Source organism: Podarcis tiliguerta (genome assembly GCF_965153285.1).
Source record: "Podarcis tiliguerta genome assembly, chromosome: 1".
Taxonomy (NCBI): Eukaryota; Metazoa; Chordata; class Lepidosauria; order Squamata; family Lacertidae; genus Podarcis; species Podarcis tiliguerta.
Window position 1 is genome coordinate 42893032 of NC_139534.1, and position 16741 is coordinate 42909772.

The 16741-nt window shown below is 40.3% G+C and overlaps 1 long non-coding RNA gene across 1 annotated transcript; it reads left to right on the top strand.

Moving 5' to 3' along the window:
• Positions 1-1052: 1052 nt before the first annotated feature.
• LOC310670117 lies at positions 1053-14534 on the top strand. The gene is made up of 3 exons (XR_014507528.1): positions 1053-1142; positions 4199-4381; positions 12604-14534. It is a non-coding gene; the product is annotated as an uncharacterized lncRNA (long non-coding RNA).
• The last annotated feature ends 2207 nt before the right edge of the window (positions 14535-16741 follow it).

The window sequence follows — 16741 nt, forward strand, 5'->3', positions numbered from 1 at the left end:
ATCACATTCCACCCAACAATGTGAAAAACTGGAGCACGGCCCAGCCTGTGAGAACAGAACTGTAATACCCACCCCAGTAGGAAGCAGTCAACACAAGAAGGATTATGCAAAAGCTGTAATTGACAACTAATTATTGGCCTGTCTACTTTTTAAAAGTAAGTATAGTTTAACACACACACATACACACAGCTTTTTCAGGAGTTTGTATCTTATATTTTCTAATAGTAAATCTTTTGAAATATATTAATAAACCAACCCAAAGTGCACATTATTCAAAAACTGTATATGTTTAACTCCTAGCATTTGATACTGAATAAATATTCTTTATTAGAAAACTACAAATTGTGTGGGAAATGGCATCTTAAAATCCTTGGATCTTGGTGTGTTGACACTTTTTATATACGCAATAAATTTTCACTGAGCAGAAATAAATCTCCAATCCATGCAGCAATGTAAGGAACCATAGATGCCTAAGGCCTTCTCTCTCAAAAGGCTATAAATTTCTGTCACCTAACTTTTTCTTTAAATAAAAGAAACCCAACAAAAAACCCTCTCTCTATTTCATTTAGACAGAAACATATTGTGGCACGATAACAAAAGGCATCCATATGCTTGGCAAGTTAATTAGTGTGTCAGACATCTCGTGATCATATTCAAATCTTAGTTCATCTAATAAAGATTAAATATATCTTGCTGTTCACTATTTCCGCTAAGCGCCATCTGAACAAATGGTGTGTACTTCGTTAAACACCCACTCACAAAACATTACAGTTATCTGAAGCTGATCTAATGCCACCTCTATATCACTCTAATGTCAAGCATTATTCAACAGTCACTTCTTTGCATTCCTAGATGGTAAAATAACACTTTTTAAATACTTTAAAGAAAATACGTTGCTTCACAACTACTGCTACTGTTCAGCCAGTGCCTTTGGACAACCGTTTTTGCAACTTATACTACAATCCAAAGAGCTAGGAAAGTCGTCTTATACCGAGTCAGACCACTGATCCAAGTAGCTGAGTATTGTGGTTAACCCATTTTTTTTTCAGGTAGGGGGTACTCCCACAGCCCCCTCAAGACTGAATCTGGGGCTTCTTGTATGCAAAGCAGATGATCCACCACTGAGCCATAACTCTTTCCCAGTAAGTTCATACTAGTTCACAGGCTAAGGCTGAAGCATCTCAGTACAGTAGTACCTTGGGTGACAGAAGCTTCCGGTTACAGACTCCGCTAACCCAGAAATAGTACCTCAGGTTAAGAACTTTGCTTCAGGATGAGAACAGAAATTGTGCTCCGGCGTCGCGGCAGCAGCAGGAGGCCCCATTAGCTAAAGTGGTGCTTCAGGTTAAGAACAGTTTCAGGTTAAGAACGGACCTCCGGAATGAATTAAGTTCTTAACCCGAGGTACCACTGTACTGTTGGAAAATGTAGCTGTTTTCCTCATGCCTCTACCAGAACTGTATCAAAGCATCAGTAGCCATTGCAATGCCAAAATTTGCTTATACCATAGTGTACAGATACTCTGTAGTGAGAGTCCTGTATTAACCATGGACAATGAGTACATTATGCATAGAGATGTAAGAAGGCAGTGACTTCTATTCCAACTTGTTTTCATCATAATCAGTGATGTTCCCGTTCTTCTGCATTTCAGTTTTTGCCGTAATTTCCATTTCCATTTCAGTTTTCAACAGAATTCTTCAACCTATTATTATAAATTGATTTTACAAATATATTCCAAAAACTTAATTGCTCATAATTTTCCTTTTGGGCAAATTTTTTGTTCTTTGATGTACACAATCTCTTCTGAAAAGCTTTTAAAAATGCTGATCATTAGGTAATCAATGCAGCCACCTGAGCATTATGATTTACATACACAATTTGATACCTTTCTACAAATAATAAAATGCTGCACATGAAAATGAGCAATAATAAACTATTTAACTGATAGTTAAATCATTACTCATACCTAGCAGCATATTTAAAAGGCTATTGCAAAATTTTAATTACTGTACAGTAGATCTACCTATCTACTGATGGACTAATATAGAAGCAGACAGAAACCAAATCATTCATAGCTTTGGGTGGATGGCGGAATGACAGAATCCTTCATTTATAGTGGTGGTAGCTCTAACAAGATGTAAGATTGATTGATTCAGTTGTGAGGTTCATATAGTCATTTTTCTCTCTAAGCCAAGGCTAGGGATATTTGAGAACATCTTCAGTAAGCAGCAGATGGGACAGCTTAATAAGGATTTTCAGCTATTTAGAAATGAGAGGATATAATGTAAATATTTATTTTTAGTTTTTCTGTTCTAATGGAATGAGTTCCACAGTGAATAGGCAAGGCAGCTAATGTCTTTGGTCACCTAGGTTTCATTTTCTGCTGCACATTCAATCCATATAGTCTAAGCTCCTAGAGTTCTTTCAGACTGACAAGAGACACTTTGGTTGAGGGGATCCCTCCCCTTCTTCTACATTGCTGTGCACTGAATTTCTGTACCACTGTTTTGCTATCCTGATGTTGGTGGTGTGCTTTTTTGTGGGGATTTTATTTGGTGAATCTATTGTAAATTGTATTCATTTTAATTGCTATATTTTTTTGTCTATATGCACTGCACAAATTCTGCCCGTGAAGTTCCCTAAGGAATATGCATTCCCCAGTTTTGGACTGTTAGAATTTGTGTCCTATTTAAATATCTACTGGGTGTGTTTAAATTGCATAGAAAGAAGATGTATCACAAAAGAAGATGCAATTTTCTTCTGCAACCGTTTAAAAGAGAGAGGCATAAATACCTTCCATTTAACTAATAGAACATGAAGTTTCTCAAATGGTTTTCTTATTTTTTAAATGGCTTGTTTTCTATAGATAGCTGGTTGAGGATACCTGTCAAAAATGAGATGCTTCAATGCTGCCAAATATTATAAATATTCATATTTATGAATGAAAAATGTCTGTCAGTTACTATAAGTTTATGTAATGATTGGCTGAGATCCAGCAGTTGATATGCACACATTGAGACTTCCTCTTCCCTGAGCACAGTAACTCTGTGTATGCAGAGCAGGATATTCCTAAAGGCACATGAAACATTCCCTTATTAAACAGAAACAAAAGAAAGGCCCCTGTACATGCAAAGCTTTGAATTACCCCCATCGTTCAACACCATCTTCAGTAAGTGAAGGAATTTTCTTCTAAGCAATTTTCTTCTACCATGGAAAATGAACAGTACTGCACAGCTAGTTTCGATGGTGGCCTTTGGTGGGTTCTCCCTTGGGTGAAATGAAAGGCTAGTCACAGCATGAAATAGGATTTTCACTCACGAGCAGTTCAGAGCTTTCCCCCCAGTCTTTTCATGGTACTTTCCTCAGAACTGGTGTCAAATAATTGACCTTTCCCACAACATATGCCAGGTAATATTTTCATCTATGTGAGCACTTATTGAATTCCAAACAACTTCCCAGTCTCCTCTGCTTACACAGTCTACTCCAGATGCCTCCTTATTTTACTAGTTGACTATTCTATGCATGGATTCTATTTCTTCATTATATAGCTTATCCTTGTGCTCATCGGAGACTCATTAGGCAGTAACAGAGAAACCGAATCCCCACATCCAACCTACATCCGGAGCCAGTGTCAAGATACTCAAAGACTAGGTGTTTGCAAAAGATGGACTTCCATTTTCAGTTGCATTAACAGGCACAAACAATGGATTCCACCTATCTGAGACTGAGCCAGTTCTGTCTACACTCCATTTCCTTCATTACTGTTAATGGCTCACTTTGTTTAAAAGATGTAACCATAAGATAATATCTTATTGCTTTTATGAGCACATTTTGGTCAGCCACAGCTCAATGTCTTGTTTTTACTTTCAAAGCTACATACTCATTCTCCAAGGATGCAGCATTTTCCATACATCATTGGGAATGGGGGGTTGACAGTTCAACAAAAAGAAGTCCACCACAGATGCTGTAATCCCTTATTACATCACAGATGGTGGCATATGAATGCAACATTGATGTAGATGTATAATGCAAGGGAAAAAAATAAGACACATGATTCCTGATCCAGAGCCCTGCATACACTCCTCCACACATACACACAGAAGCCCTAGTACACCACACCTCTCCTCTCATCGTGTTCTAATATTGGAGAAGAAATCCAGGTTTGTTTTGTACTAGACTCATTGTGTCTGCATGCCAGAGCCAGGAGGTGACAAGGAGGAAAAGGAGAGAGAAGCTTTTCGAGCCCATGATCATCCCAAAGGTCATAAACCACAGTTTGTGAAGCTGCGAATGAACATCTAAACCAGACCAGAGTTTACCCAGCCATGAGGACATTTTCTTTCCTCCTAACTACTCAACTGAGCTGAATTACTGCAGGCAGGTAAGCTCTGGGAAAGCAAGCAGATGTCATAACATTGCAGTGGATCATGTTCCCCCTTCCAGGAAGACTGAGAAAATAAATCTGTTTGGTGGCTGTTGAAAGTTCAGCTATCTTCTACTCAAAACACAAATACGCATAACACCAGAGAAGAGGCAAGGACATTTCAAGATAAACAGAGTTAAGAGCTCAGCAGTGTTTCATATTCAAGGCTACAAGAGCAAAGCAGATGAGTGCGAGGCCTCCATTCAAAATGAATGGATAAATATATGCGAGTAGGTCTCTCAGCGTGGGGTTTTTTTAAAAAAAAGCCTAACACAGAATTTTCTGTATGATTCAAGGGCAGCAAATATAAACTAAAGCAACAAATGAAGGGCTAAAATAAATTAGAATATTAATTCTATGGAAAAAGGTATCATTCTCCTTAGAGTTGAGGATATATTATTTGTCTGTGGTTACTCAGTCCCATATGCTTGCATGGGAGAGAGTTTCCCCAAGCTAATTTTTATTTCACTTCTCTCCCCTCCCCCCTCCAGTGGTGCTGGCAACAATCACTGAATATGGTTTGGTGTGTATTTTTATATCTAGCTCGTCAGCAAATATAACCCAGTAACCACTTCTGAAATTGATGGAGTTCTGCTTATATACATCCCAACAGCAGAATAATTGGCCTATAGTTCCTTCTCTCTTCAGCTTTATGTTTGACAATATATAACACTTCCATGACAGCAAACTTTTTTAAGCAGAGTAATCCACATATCTGAAACATAGTAAAAGTTTACATCCTACACTCAAGGGAAATGTAGGACAACCAAAAAAGGACATGTATTTATAAGGGGAAAGCTGAAAAAGAGAATATCACATACAATATGAAAAGGATAAAGTGTTCACAAGCATTTCAGAGAAATCACATCCATTAGAAAAAAATAAATACAAATGCTTTCAGGGCAAGAAAGAAGAAACAATGGGACAAAAAGGGACATGTATCCCACTCCCTTTTCTGGGTCTCTAAGCTTTTAAGTCCCTCCCTCCTGGAGTATCTGTTTTGACCATCTTCAGATGCAAATACTGTCTTGGCCTGACCATTGTTGCAAGCTATTATGCTAATAATCTGCTATCCAGATCTTATTTGAAGGCATATAGCTTAAGACGACCCCTTCATGGATCACTGCCTTGCCGTGGCGAAGGGGCTTGAAGAACTCAGAGAAGCTATGAACTAAGCCGAGCAGGGCACCCAAGATGAACAGGTCATAGTGGAGAGTTTTGACCAAACGTGATCCACCTGGAGTAGGAATCGGCAAGCCACTCCAGTATCCCTGCCAAGAAAACTCCATGGACAAAGACAACAGGTATATAAAAGTTATGACGCTGGAAGATGAGCCCCTCAGGTCGGAAGGCGTCCAACATGCTACTGGGGAAGAGCGGAGGACAAGTACAAGTAGATCCAGAGCTGATGAAGCGGCTGGGCCAAAGCCGAAAGGACGCTCAGTTGCGGATATGCATGGAAGCGAAAGGAAAGTCCAATGCTGTAAAGAAAAATATTGCATAGGAACCTGGAATGTAAGAACCATGAACCTGGGTAAGTTGGATGTGGTCAAAAATGAGATGGCAAGAATAAACATTGACATCTTGGGCATCAGTGAACTAAAATGGACGGGAATGGGCGAATTCAGTTCGGATGACTATCATATCTACTACTGTGGGCAAGAAACCCATAAAAGAAATGGAGTGGCCCTCATAGTCAACAAAAGAGTGGCGAAAGCTGTACTGGGATGCAATCTCAAAAATGATAGAATGATCTCGATACGAATCCAAGGCAGACCTTTTAACATCACAGTAATCCAAGTTTATGCACCAACTACTGGTGCTGAAGAAACTGAAATTGACCAATTCTATGAAGACTTACAACAGCTTATAGAAGTGACACCAAAGAAAGATGTTCTTCTCATTATAGGGGATTGGAATGCTAAAGTAGGGAATCAAGAGATAAAAGGAACAACTGGCAAATTTGGTCTTGGAATTCAAAACGAAGCAGGGCAAAGGCTAATAGAGTTCTGTCAAGAGAACAAGCTGGTCATCACAAACACTCTTTTCCAACAACACAAGAGACGACTCTACACATGGACATCACCAGATGGGCAGCATCGAAATCAGATTGATTATATTCTCTGCAGCCAAAGATGGAGAAGCTCTATACAGTCAGCAAAAACAAGACCTGGAGCTGACTGTGGCTCAGATCATCAGCTTCTTATAGCAAAATTCAAGCTTAAACTGAAGAAAGTAGGAAAAACCACTGGGCCGGTAAGATACAATCTAAACCAAATCCCTTATGAATACACAGTGGAAGTGAGGAACAGGTTTAAGGATTTAGATTTGCTGGACAGAGTGCCTGAAGAACTATGGATGGAGGCTCGAAACATTATACAGGAGGCAGCAACGAAAACCATCCCAATGAAAAGGAAATGCAAGAAAGCAAAGTGGCTGTCCAATGAGGCCTTACAAATAGCGGAGGAGAGAAGGCAAGCAAAATGCGAGGGAGATAGAGAAAGATACAGGAAATTGAATGCAGAATTCCAAAAAATAGCAAGGAGAGACAAGAAGGCCTTCTTAAATGAGCAATGCAAAGAAATAGAGGAAAACAACAGAATGGGAAGAACAAGAGATCTGTTCAAGAAAATTGGAGATATGAAAGGAACATTTCGTTCAAAGATTACCATAATAAAGGACAAAAGTGGTAAGGACCTAACAGAAGCAGAAGACATCAAGAAGAGGTGGCAAGAATACACAGAGGAATTATACCAGAAAGATATGGATGTCTCGTACACCCCAGGTAGTGTGGTTGCTGACCTTGAGCCAGACATCCTGGAGAGTGAAGTCAAATGGGCCTTAGAAAGCATTGCAAATAACAAGGCCAGTGGAAGTGATGGTATTCCAGCTGAACTATTTAAATTTTTAAAAGATGACGCTGTTAAGGTGCTACGCTCAATATGCCAGCAAGTTTGGAAAACTCAGCAGTGGCCAGAAGATTGGAGAAGGTCAGTCTACATCCCAATCCCAAAGAAGGGCAGTGCTAAAGAATGCTCCAACTACCGCACAATTGCACTCATTTCACACGCTAGCAAGGTTATGCTTAAAATTCTTCAAGGAAGGCTCAAGCAGTATGTGGACCGAGAACTCCCAGAAGTGCAAGCTGGATTTAGAAGAGGCAGGGGAACCAGAGACCAAATTGCAAACATGCGCTGGATTATGGAGAAAGCTAGAGAGTTCCAGAAAGACATCTACTTCTGCTTCATTGACTATGCAAAAGCCTTTGACTGTGTCGATCACAGCAAACTATGGCAAGTTCTTAAAGAAATGGGAGTGCCTGATCACCTCATCTGTCTCCTGAGAAATCTCTATGTGGGACAAGAAGCTACAGTTAGAACTGGATATGGAACAACTGATTGGTTCAAAATTGGGAAAGGAGTACGACAAGGCTGTATTTTGTCTCCCTGCTTATTTAACTTATATGCAGAATTCATCATGCGAAAGGCTGGGCTGGATGAATCCCTAGCCGGAATTAAGATTGCTGGAAGAAATATCAACAACCTCAGATATGCAGATGACACAACCTTGATGGCAGAAAGTGAGGAGGAATTAAAAAACCTTTTATTGAGGGTGAAAGAGGAGAGCACAAAATATGGTCTGAAGCTCAACATCAAAAAAACGAAGATCATGGCCACTGGTCCCATCACCTCCTGGCAAATAGAAGGGGAGGAAATGGAAGCAGTGAGAGATTTTACTTTCTTGGGTTCCATGATCACTGCAGATGGTGACAGCAGCCACGAAATTAAGAGACGCCTGCTTCTAGGGAGGAAAGCAATGGCAAACCTAGATAGCATTCTAAAAAGTAGAGACATCACCTTGCCAACAAAGGTCCGTATGGTAAAAGCTATGGTTTTCCCAGTAGTGATGTATGGAAGTGAGAGCTGGACCATAAAGAAGGCTGATCGCCGAAGAATTGACGCTTTTGAATTATGGTGCTGGAGGAGACTCTTGAGAGTCCCATGGACTGCAAGAAGATCAAACGCATCCATTCTTAAGGAAATCAGCCCTGAGTGCTCACTGGAAGGACAGATTGTGAAGCTGAGGCTCCAATACTTTGGCCACCTCATGAGAAGAGAAGACTCCCTGGAAAAGACCCTGATGTTGGGAAAGATGGAGGGCACAAGGAGAAGGGGACGACAGAGGACGAGATGGTTAGACAGTGTTCTCGAAGCTACAAACATGAATCTGACCAAACTGCGGGTGGCAGTGGAAGACAGAAGTGCCTGGCGTGCTCTGGTCCATGGGGTCACGAAGAGTCGGACACGACTGAACGACTAAACAACAACAACAACACAGCTTAAGACGAAGCATGGTGGCATCTTGAAAAGGGATGGGAAGTGGAGAGAGAACAGAAGAACGTTTCCTAGATAAAGGTAGGAGGAGAAAGTCATCAAGAGCTCATGCTGGTAAAATTGCAGGTTCAGAGTGGTGGAGAAAGGCAAAAGACAGACTTATCAGAATTTGTCATCACGGCGTTTTACTGAAATTAAGAGAACTTGAAAATCAAAGGAGCCAATTTTAGAGAGGCCATGAAAAGAGAATCATTTCAGAGGGTAACTTCCTTGTTTTGCAGTGCAAGAGCAGATGCTATAGTGTCAGAGGGTGAAAGAGGGCAAGGCAAGGAAGGGGGCAAAGAACACTTTTCAGCCACTACAAAGGGGCTTCTGTGCATATTGTATCTCATTCGGAAACTAGCCTATGAATCAAACCAATGGGCTTTTGGTATGTTAACTGTTGTTCTTTAAGAAAGCTTAGAAATATGTTTTTAAAAACTGTCAAATAATTGCCTGCGCATGATTGATGCATTTTATTTCAAGAAAATGCAAAAAATAATATGAAAGCCTCAGGGGACAGTGTCTTTTGGCATATGCTCTTCTTGCACATTTCTAAAAAATGTGGTGGTACACACCATCTCGAGGAGTAAGAAAACCGCTAAGACTAATCGAAACTGTCAGAAATGTGGCACTTCCATTTAAATCATGGAATTTACATTTTGCTGCTTTATTACTGCATGATCCTAAGGACATCCCACTGAGTTCAATAGGGTTTACTATTCAGTATGCGTGCTTAGGATTGTGGCTCTTGAACAGATTGACTTGCAAAACAACTAATATGCCACCACATTTCCACAAAACTCAAACGTTTCCATTGGGATTTTTAAATTTTTAATCAGATGTCAGTTTTCTTACCTTGGTGGCAGTATGATATAGCAAGCCCAAAGTGGTTGTTTTTACATCCCCTGGAATGAGATCGGGGGAGATCAGGGGAATGCAAATATCTGTCTACATATAATAAAACCTACTAGTGAACTACCATAGTGCACCATGAGAACAATAAGAAGAGGACAAATGGGGGGGGTGAAGGACCACCTTCGCACTTTAAAGCAAAGAGTTATGAACTGAGAGGAGCAGATGAATTGGAGAACGCAGGGAGTTATGAACAGACACCTGCAATTTGACTCTCCCCCCCCACCTCACAAAGCCATAATGGATGTGAATAAAGCTCAGGACCACAATATCTCAAGGACTTTGCCTTAACAACTTAAGAAAACTGCAGTGATTTGAAAGCAAACTTGAGAAATTTCACTGTTTACTCCACTGTTCCAGGTAGACTTGTCCACTTTTGTTAAGGCCTCTGGAGTTGCGCCTTTGACAGCCATTTCATGTTCAGCCATTATCAGATAATAATGTTATCTGCAAATCAACCTGTAGTTTGAGTCCTAGGAATACCCCAAACTAGTCTGTTTAGTGATCAGTTGTCAACCCAAAATCAAGGCACAGCCAAAGTTCTCTGCTTCAAATCTCCCCATGGCTTGACAATTTTATATTGTCACACCTGCTTTGCATGTGGAAGATCCCTGGTTTATCTCTTGGTAGGGCTGGGAATACTCCCCCCCCCACCTGAAACCCTGGAAAGCCTCTTCCAGTTAGTGTGGACAGTACTGAAGTGGATGGATGAACAGTCTGAATCAGTATAAAGCAGATTCCCATTTTGACTATTCGGAAATGAGGCAGCTGCCTAAGGCAGCTGAATTTGAATGTCACCAAAGTGCAGGCAGCAAATGGTTAGTTACTGAATTTATTATTCCTATAATGTTACTGTCAGGAAGAGGAAAGTAGGGATTTTCTGCCTCAGGGGCCAAAATAACTTGCCTGGCCTTTGGTACTATGCATCATAATTGGGACGGGAGTCCCAATTTGCTCTTCACTTCAGGCAGCAACACGTTTTCATCAGGCTCTGTGGAAAAGCTTCACGTGATATATTTTTGCCTGTTTTGAAGTCCACACTGTCTTATACAAATTAGACCATTGGTCCATCTAGCCCAGTAATGTCTACATTGATGTTTCAGACAGAGCAGATATCCAGCCCTATCTGGAGATGCTCACAACTGAACCTGGCACCTTCTGCATGCAAAGGAGATGCTCTCATCACTGAGCGATGGCCCTTCCCTAAGCTCTGCTTTCAATGCCCTCCCACGTGCTGGCTCTGCTTCAGACCTAACTCCAAGCATTTCATGTGGGTTAAAAAAATGACATTCGTCTTCAGGTCCTATGCTCAATGTCTCTAGGTGTGGTGTCTACGACTTTTGGTTCTCCAGACTTAATATTCACTTCTCCAGATATCTGCAGCAATCTCCTAAAATCAAATCCTCACGATAGTTGATCAGCATTTTAATGTAAATTTCTCCCAATCAATACTGCTTTATATGCAGTTCTGACTAATATACAGATATTTGCAAGCAATTTTTCTGAATGGCCCGCATTTTTAAAGGCTATTTTCACTAATATATATGTATTTTTATGCACACTTTTCACTAAAATAAGCTTCTTCTTCTTCTTTTTTGCAAACTTTGGTTGGAGAATTGCAACACATCAGAGAAGTGGAAAAGATTACTGTATTTCAAGTTTGCTACAGTCGCTTTTAAATGCAAACTGAATCAAAGACCTCTCCATGTCTGTAGCTATCATTTTTAATTATTCTGGCATTCCAAATCACAGGGAGAGAAAATACATTCTGTACGTATTCTATTTTATTTATTTATTATTTATTGAATTACTCTCCTGCCCTTCATCAAAGCAGTTTCCAATATAAAAAACAAAAATATGTAACAAGCTATACATTATTTAAAAGAATCACACCCATATATATATGAATAGCCAGATTGTAACAAATGACAGCTGTCAATTCTATGGTATGTAAGTTATGGAACTTCAGACACCAGTGACTTGAAGGGTTGGGAGGTGGAATGGGCCCCATGGGCAATGGGGGCCTAATGTTATATAAGTCCTGTATCACTAACTGTAGTATTGGGTAGTGGGAATGAGGGTGTCATCCACTGTAAAAAATAAACAACAACAGCAACAGAATGCTGAGTCTAAAGAAATTTATGTTATTTTGCTTTTCGATTTCCAGCACCATATAGTTAAGGTCAAGGTTAAGTCTAAAGGGGCAGTGAGGGTATGCAAGGGGGCGGTAGAAGAGAGATTTCCAATGCAAGAATTATAAATTGCTGGCAGAAACTTAAGAGGGAAGAGCACTACTAACAAGAATATCTCAAGTCTGCTTTTAAATCACTGCAATTCTTTAAAGGTGACAGGGCAGGAGGTTATTTATTTTATTACTCTTATTTATTTCATTCCTGAATGGCTTCCTATGAAGCATCTCAAAGCAATTTCAGAATGCAATAAAACACATATAAAACAATGGCACTTATAAAAACAGTTAAAGCATTTGCGTATTTAGAAAGAGTTTTGAACCATTGTGTCTCTAAAAACACAGTTTCACACACCCTCCTTCCTCTCCTCAATAGGAAGAAGAATAAATAAGTGGGAAAGACAAATAAGTCACCGCTTAATCATTTTCATGTCACCAGAATCTTTTTACAGATGAGGATATGCCAAAGAGACAATGTTCCTCTCCCTCCTTGGTGTAACTCTGACTGTAATGAGATCCTTTCAGTGGCTGGTGGCGTGAAAATGATAATAAATGCAGAATTTACATGTCCAAAGCAGCAATAGACATTAAGGAGGAGGAGGAGGAGGGGAGAAAGGGAAGGTTTGTTGTCCATGTATTCATACTAAAAGGAATGTTGAAGCCTCAGTCATTAAAGTGACTAGACATTTCTCTCATTTCCACAGGTGCTAATGAACAGAAGGCTGGAATCTCTGCTTCTTGCCAATAAATCTCTTTCAGTTCGGAGAGATGTGAATCACTTTCATACAAGACAAAGTAGGATGGAAAGAAAATGGAAAGAGAAAACGAATTTTGTGATAAAGGTGCAAAAATACTGAACTCTTTCCCCAGAAACTAGAATGTAATGAAACGAAGTCCTATTGAGTATTGGCTTCCTGATACATTAAGGAAGCCTGCAGAACATCTTGAGCTGTCATTCAAGGTGAAACTGGAGACATCTAAGTCTGGTGAAACATCTTCTGCGGGAGAAGCCAAATACAAGAAAATATAAGGGGATGGGGTGAAATAACAAGATATTCAAGCAATATTTCAGAAGCTACCTACTAGCCGAGGTGTGTGTATGTCACAAGTACTGTTAGAAACCAGAACCACCCTTCTCACCATTGCCAATGTGGCCTTAAAGAAATGCGACAAGGTGAAATTGTGAAAATAATGGGGAAAGAGTGGTCAGAAGTGGGGAAAGAATAGCCACTGAGGGGAGGAGAATGGATGATTGGTAATTTGGGCATGAAATGGGGCTGAGCATTTCTGGTTGTTTCTCTACTAACATAAAACATGATGTCTTGCTTTTTAAATGACTACTGTTAAAAGCACTGATGCGAAATGTGTAGTTTGAGCCTCAGTCACATCCTGGGTAACCACTGAAAAGGAATACATATACTGTATTCAGTTTTATTAGTCTGCGAAGGAAACATACTGCTTAAGGTTTAACTGTTTTGATGGAAAGAAGTTTCTCACACTGAATCCGGGTGCCTTCTTGCAAGCTAATGTTGAATACTGAAACTTCAGTGCCTTTAGGCCTCAGACCAGAGTGAAACCTACTGGATCAAAGCAGCAACCATGATGGGACATGGATGGGACACTGAAAATTGTGTTTTTACCTAGTATAAAAGTAAAACCCATCTCCCCCCCCCCCCATGTGAATCTTTCCTCTATTTTCTTATGTGAATCTCTTGTTACTCAGCAATGGGGTGAAAGCAATACAAATGTTATTGCATCCACCTTACTTTCAAGATGGCAGGTTGTTGTTTTTTATAGTATCCTGTCTTGCATTCCATGTCACCACACCCGTGGCCTGCATTTTGCAGTGTTCCTGGGTGCTATGGCATCTTTGGCTGGGCATGGGAAGCTGTTAACAACAGCCAGAAGCCAGGAGCTTTTAAAAAATCAGGGTGCAATAGAGCCTTTAAAAGGTAAAAGGAAGGACTTCTGTAACAAACAAAATAAGTGAGTGCAGAAACCTCAGGTGTGATTAGTAGCTGGTGTCTCTGGCTTCCTGCTGGAGGGGGGAGACATCATGAGGCAACTTGTCTTGGGGGGCATTCCCAGACAAGGACGTGCAGAACGCTGGACAAATGCTTAATGGAAAGAGAACAACACAATCCACCCTGGGCCAATGAGGTAAGCTCAGTCCATGCACCTTTCAAGAATTCTAATGCAACCTGCAAATGAGGCAGAAAAACAGAAGCCTCTTTTATGGGAGAAGGAAGTCGCCTCTTAACTAACCTTAACCAATCCCCTTCCAGAACAGATTCTGCTCCGGTAATAAGAAAACACCAGATACAATACATCACATAATTCTGGATTACTCTCTTCTTGACACCCTTTAAAGAGATCTCCTATTGACTCCCATACAGCTTAAAATAGTGATTTACAAAGAGTCTGTAATCCAATATTTGTTGAGGGATGATTCTCCTGAAACAACCAGGATTGTTTTGGGGTATTTAGCTGAGATCTTTAAAGCAAAATCTAAAGTTGCCTGATTTATTCAGTGGTGGTTATCTAGTCTTTTATATATTGTATGTGTTTGGATCATCAATGTATTTGGATGACTTTGTATGATTTTATTGTTTAAACTTATGCCAATGAAGGCCAATAACAATAAATAACCTGTTTCTAGATTAAAATGTCTGAAATACTACCCCGCTTTAGGGAGCTGCTCTATCTCCCTGATCATTTTGGTTGCCCTTTTCTATACTCAGTCCTTTTATGAGCTTGAGATTCCTCTCAACCTTAGAAAACAGAATTCTGGACACGGTCTCATAGTGGTTGCTTCTTGCTGTTTTCATGTTTGTAGTTTTGGCATACTTCCCCTGATTAACCAAATGTCCTCTCTCATGACCAACTTGGACAGCCTTCTTAATATATGTTTCAATTTCTCCTTCCCCCCTTCCATAAGGCTGTAAAATGCACAGTGGAGCAATGTGATTGCTCCCTGGTTTCCTAGGTGCCTCGTTCCTTTCCATCTTAGCAAGCAGAGAAATCTCACTGACCCTTTCTTCTTCAATTTGCTGCTAAGTTTACACATTGTGCTTCCCCGTAATTCTCCCTCAAACAAATGCTTCAGTGCTCAATTTAGTAAATAAAAGATTTATCTGTGAGCGGAAAAACACACGGTGAATCAGCAGTCATGATGAGTAGCTGCAGGAGAGGAGAGCTAAAAAGGAATAGACCTGCACATAAACTACAAGGAAAAACAAACAATGTTAAGAGATGGATTTCAGAGCTGGTCTTTCAAAAACACCATTACCAAAAGCAGTTCAAACAGCAATAATGGCAGCAAGAGCGTCTGTGTGTGCGTGTAAAATACTCTGGCAGTCTCTTTATCCTTAAACACCAACTTTAAAACGTACTAGTAGGCACAGAACAGGAATTTAAGCCCAAACAGAAAGTGAACTAGATGTGAGTTTATAGACAGTATCAGCATCTCATACTCCTATCTCCTGGAGTGAGGTATTCCACTGGGCCCACGCTGGCAATCGTTGAAAGACTTGAGTGAGTTAAAAGCAAATCAAGGAACCCACATGAGGAAAGCCCCAGTTAACTGCAACTCCTTTTAATATAGGCACACCAAACTGAGCTGCAATGCTAAAAAGCCAATGCTCTCCCATAACTAGGTTATGGCCTCTGGGACCAAGGCAACTAATAAAATCTAAGCTATAAGTGTCTAGCAACAGTAGCTGTTACAGGCGTGCGACCTTAAGCAATACATTAAGTCTCATGGCACCTTTTCTCAAATCTTGCCTGGGGATTGGCTAGTGAATATGCATGGCACTAGCAGTCCTATCAATCATTTCTCTGTCCATTTCTGGCCACTCTTCCGCTGAAAACATAAGGCTTCAAATGAAACAGAACCACACTGTTGAGGTTCAAATACTCAGAGGCTCACATGCAGCATAGGTATCACAAAATATCCAGCTTCTTGCTCCAGCCTTCAGCATAGGCTACTTCAGTTATAATAGTGATCATTATCAGTAGTGAAGACATGTATATAGGGGGAAAGCTAGGATTGCTGGTGAGCTCAGCTCTGTGATGTGCATGGGCTGGCTATTTGGTTGAAGCAGCATCTCAACCTTGAGTCCCCAGATGTTGTTGGACTACAACTCCCATCATCCCTGACCACTGGTGCTGGAAGCTAAGGATGATGGGAATAATAGTCCAACAACATCTGGGACCCAAGGCTGAGAAAGTATGGGTTGAAGGGTCCTGGCAGGAATTGTAGATGGGCTACAGAGAGAATTGCCACATCAGAAGAAGAAGAAATAATAATAATAGTAAGAAGAAGAAGAAGAAGAAGAAGAAGAAGAAGAAGAAGAAGAAGAAGAAGACTGCATATACTGCCTTTCATTTAAGAAGAAATATCAAGGTGGTTCACAAATAAAAGCCAACATCAAATAAAACAAATAATTAAATAAGCATCTTTACTGTCACTGACTTCCGAATTGATTGCCTCATTACATTGCAGGAAGCACTTACCGGTAAGTCTTTCATGAGACTCTGTTCATTTCCCTCCAATTCTGTTATCAGAATTGGTCAAAGTAACCTGGTATTGCTGAACACAGATTACAACCCCTCCTGAAGGCTGAACCTGTGGATTTATCTCTGTGTAATCACATTGTAACAGAGTTGCACAAATTTCATTTGCACTGTGCTCAACACAAATCAATATAACTACTCTACTCAGTTTCTGTTCCAAAAACTGTAACAGAAGCAACTTCTCCAGGACATCATTTATAGCAGCCAAACCTAGGTTGGCACGCCCTTGTATCTGTGTGTCCTTCTTTGCTTATTTTCATAGCACTG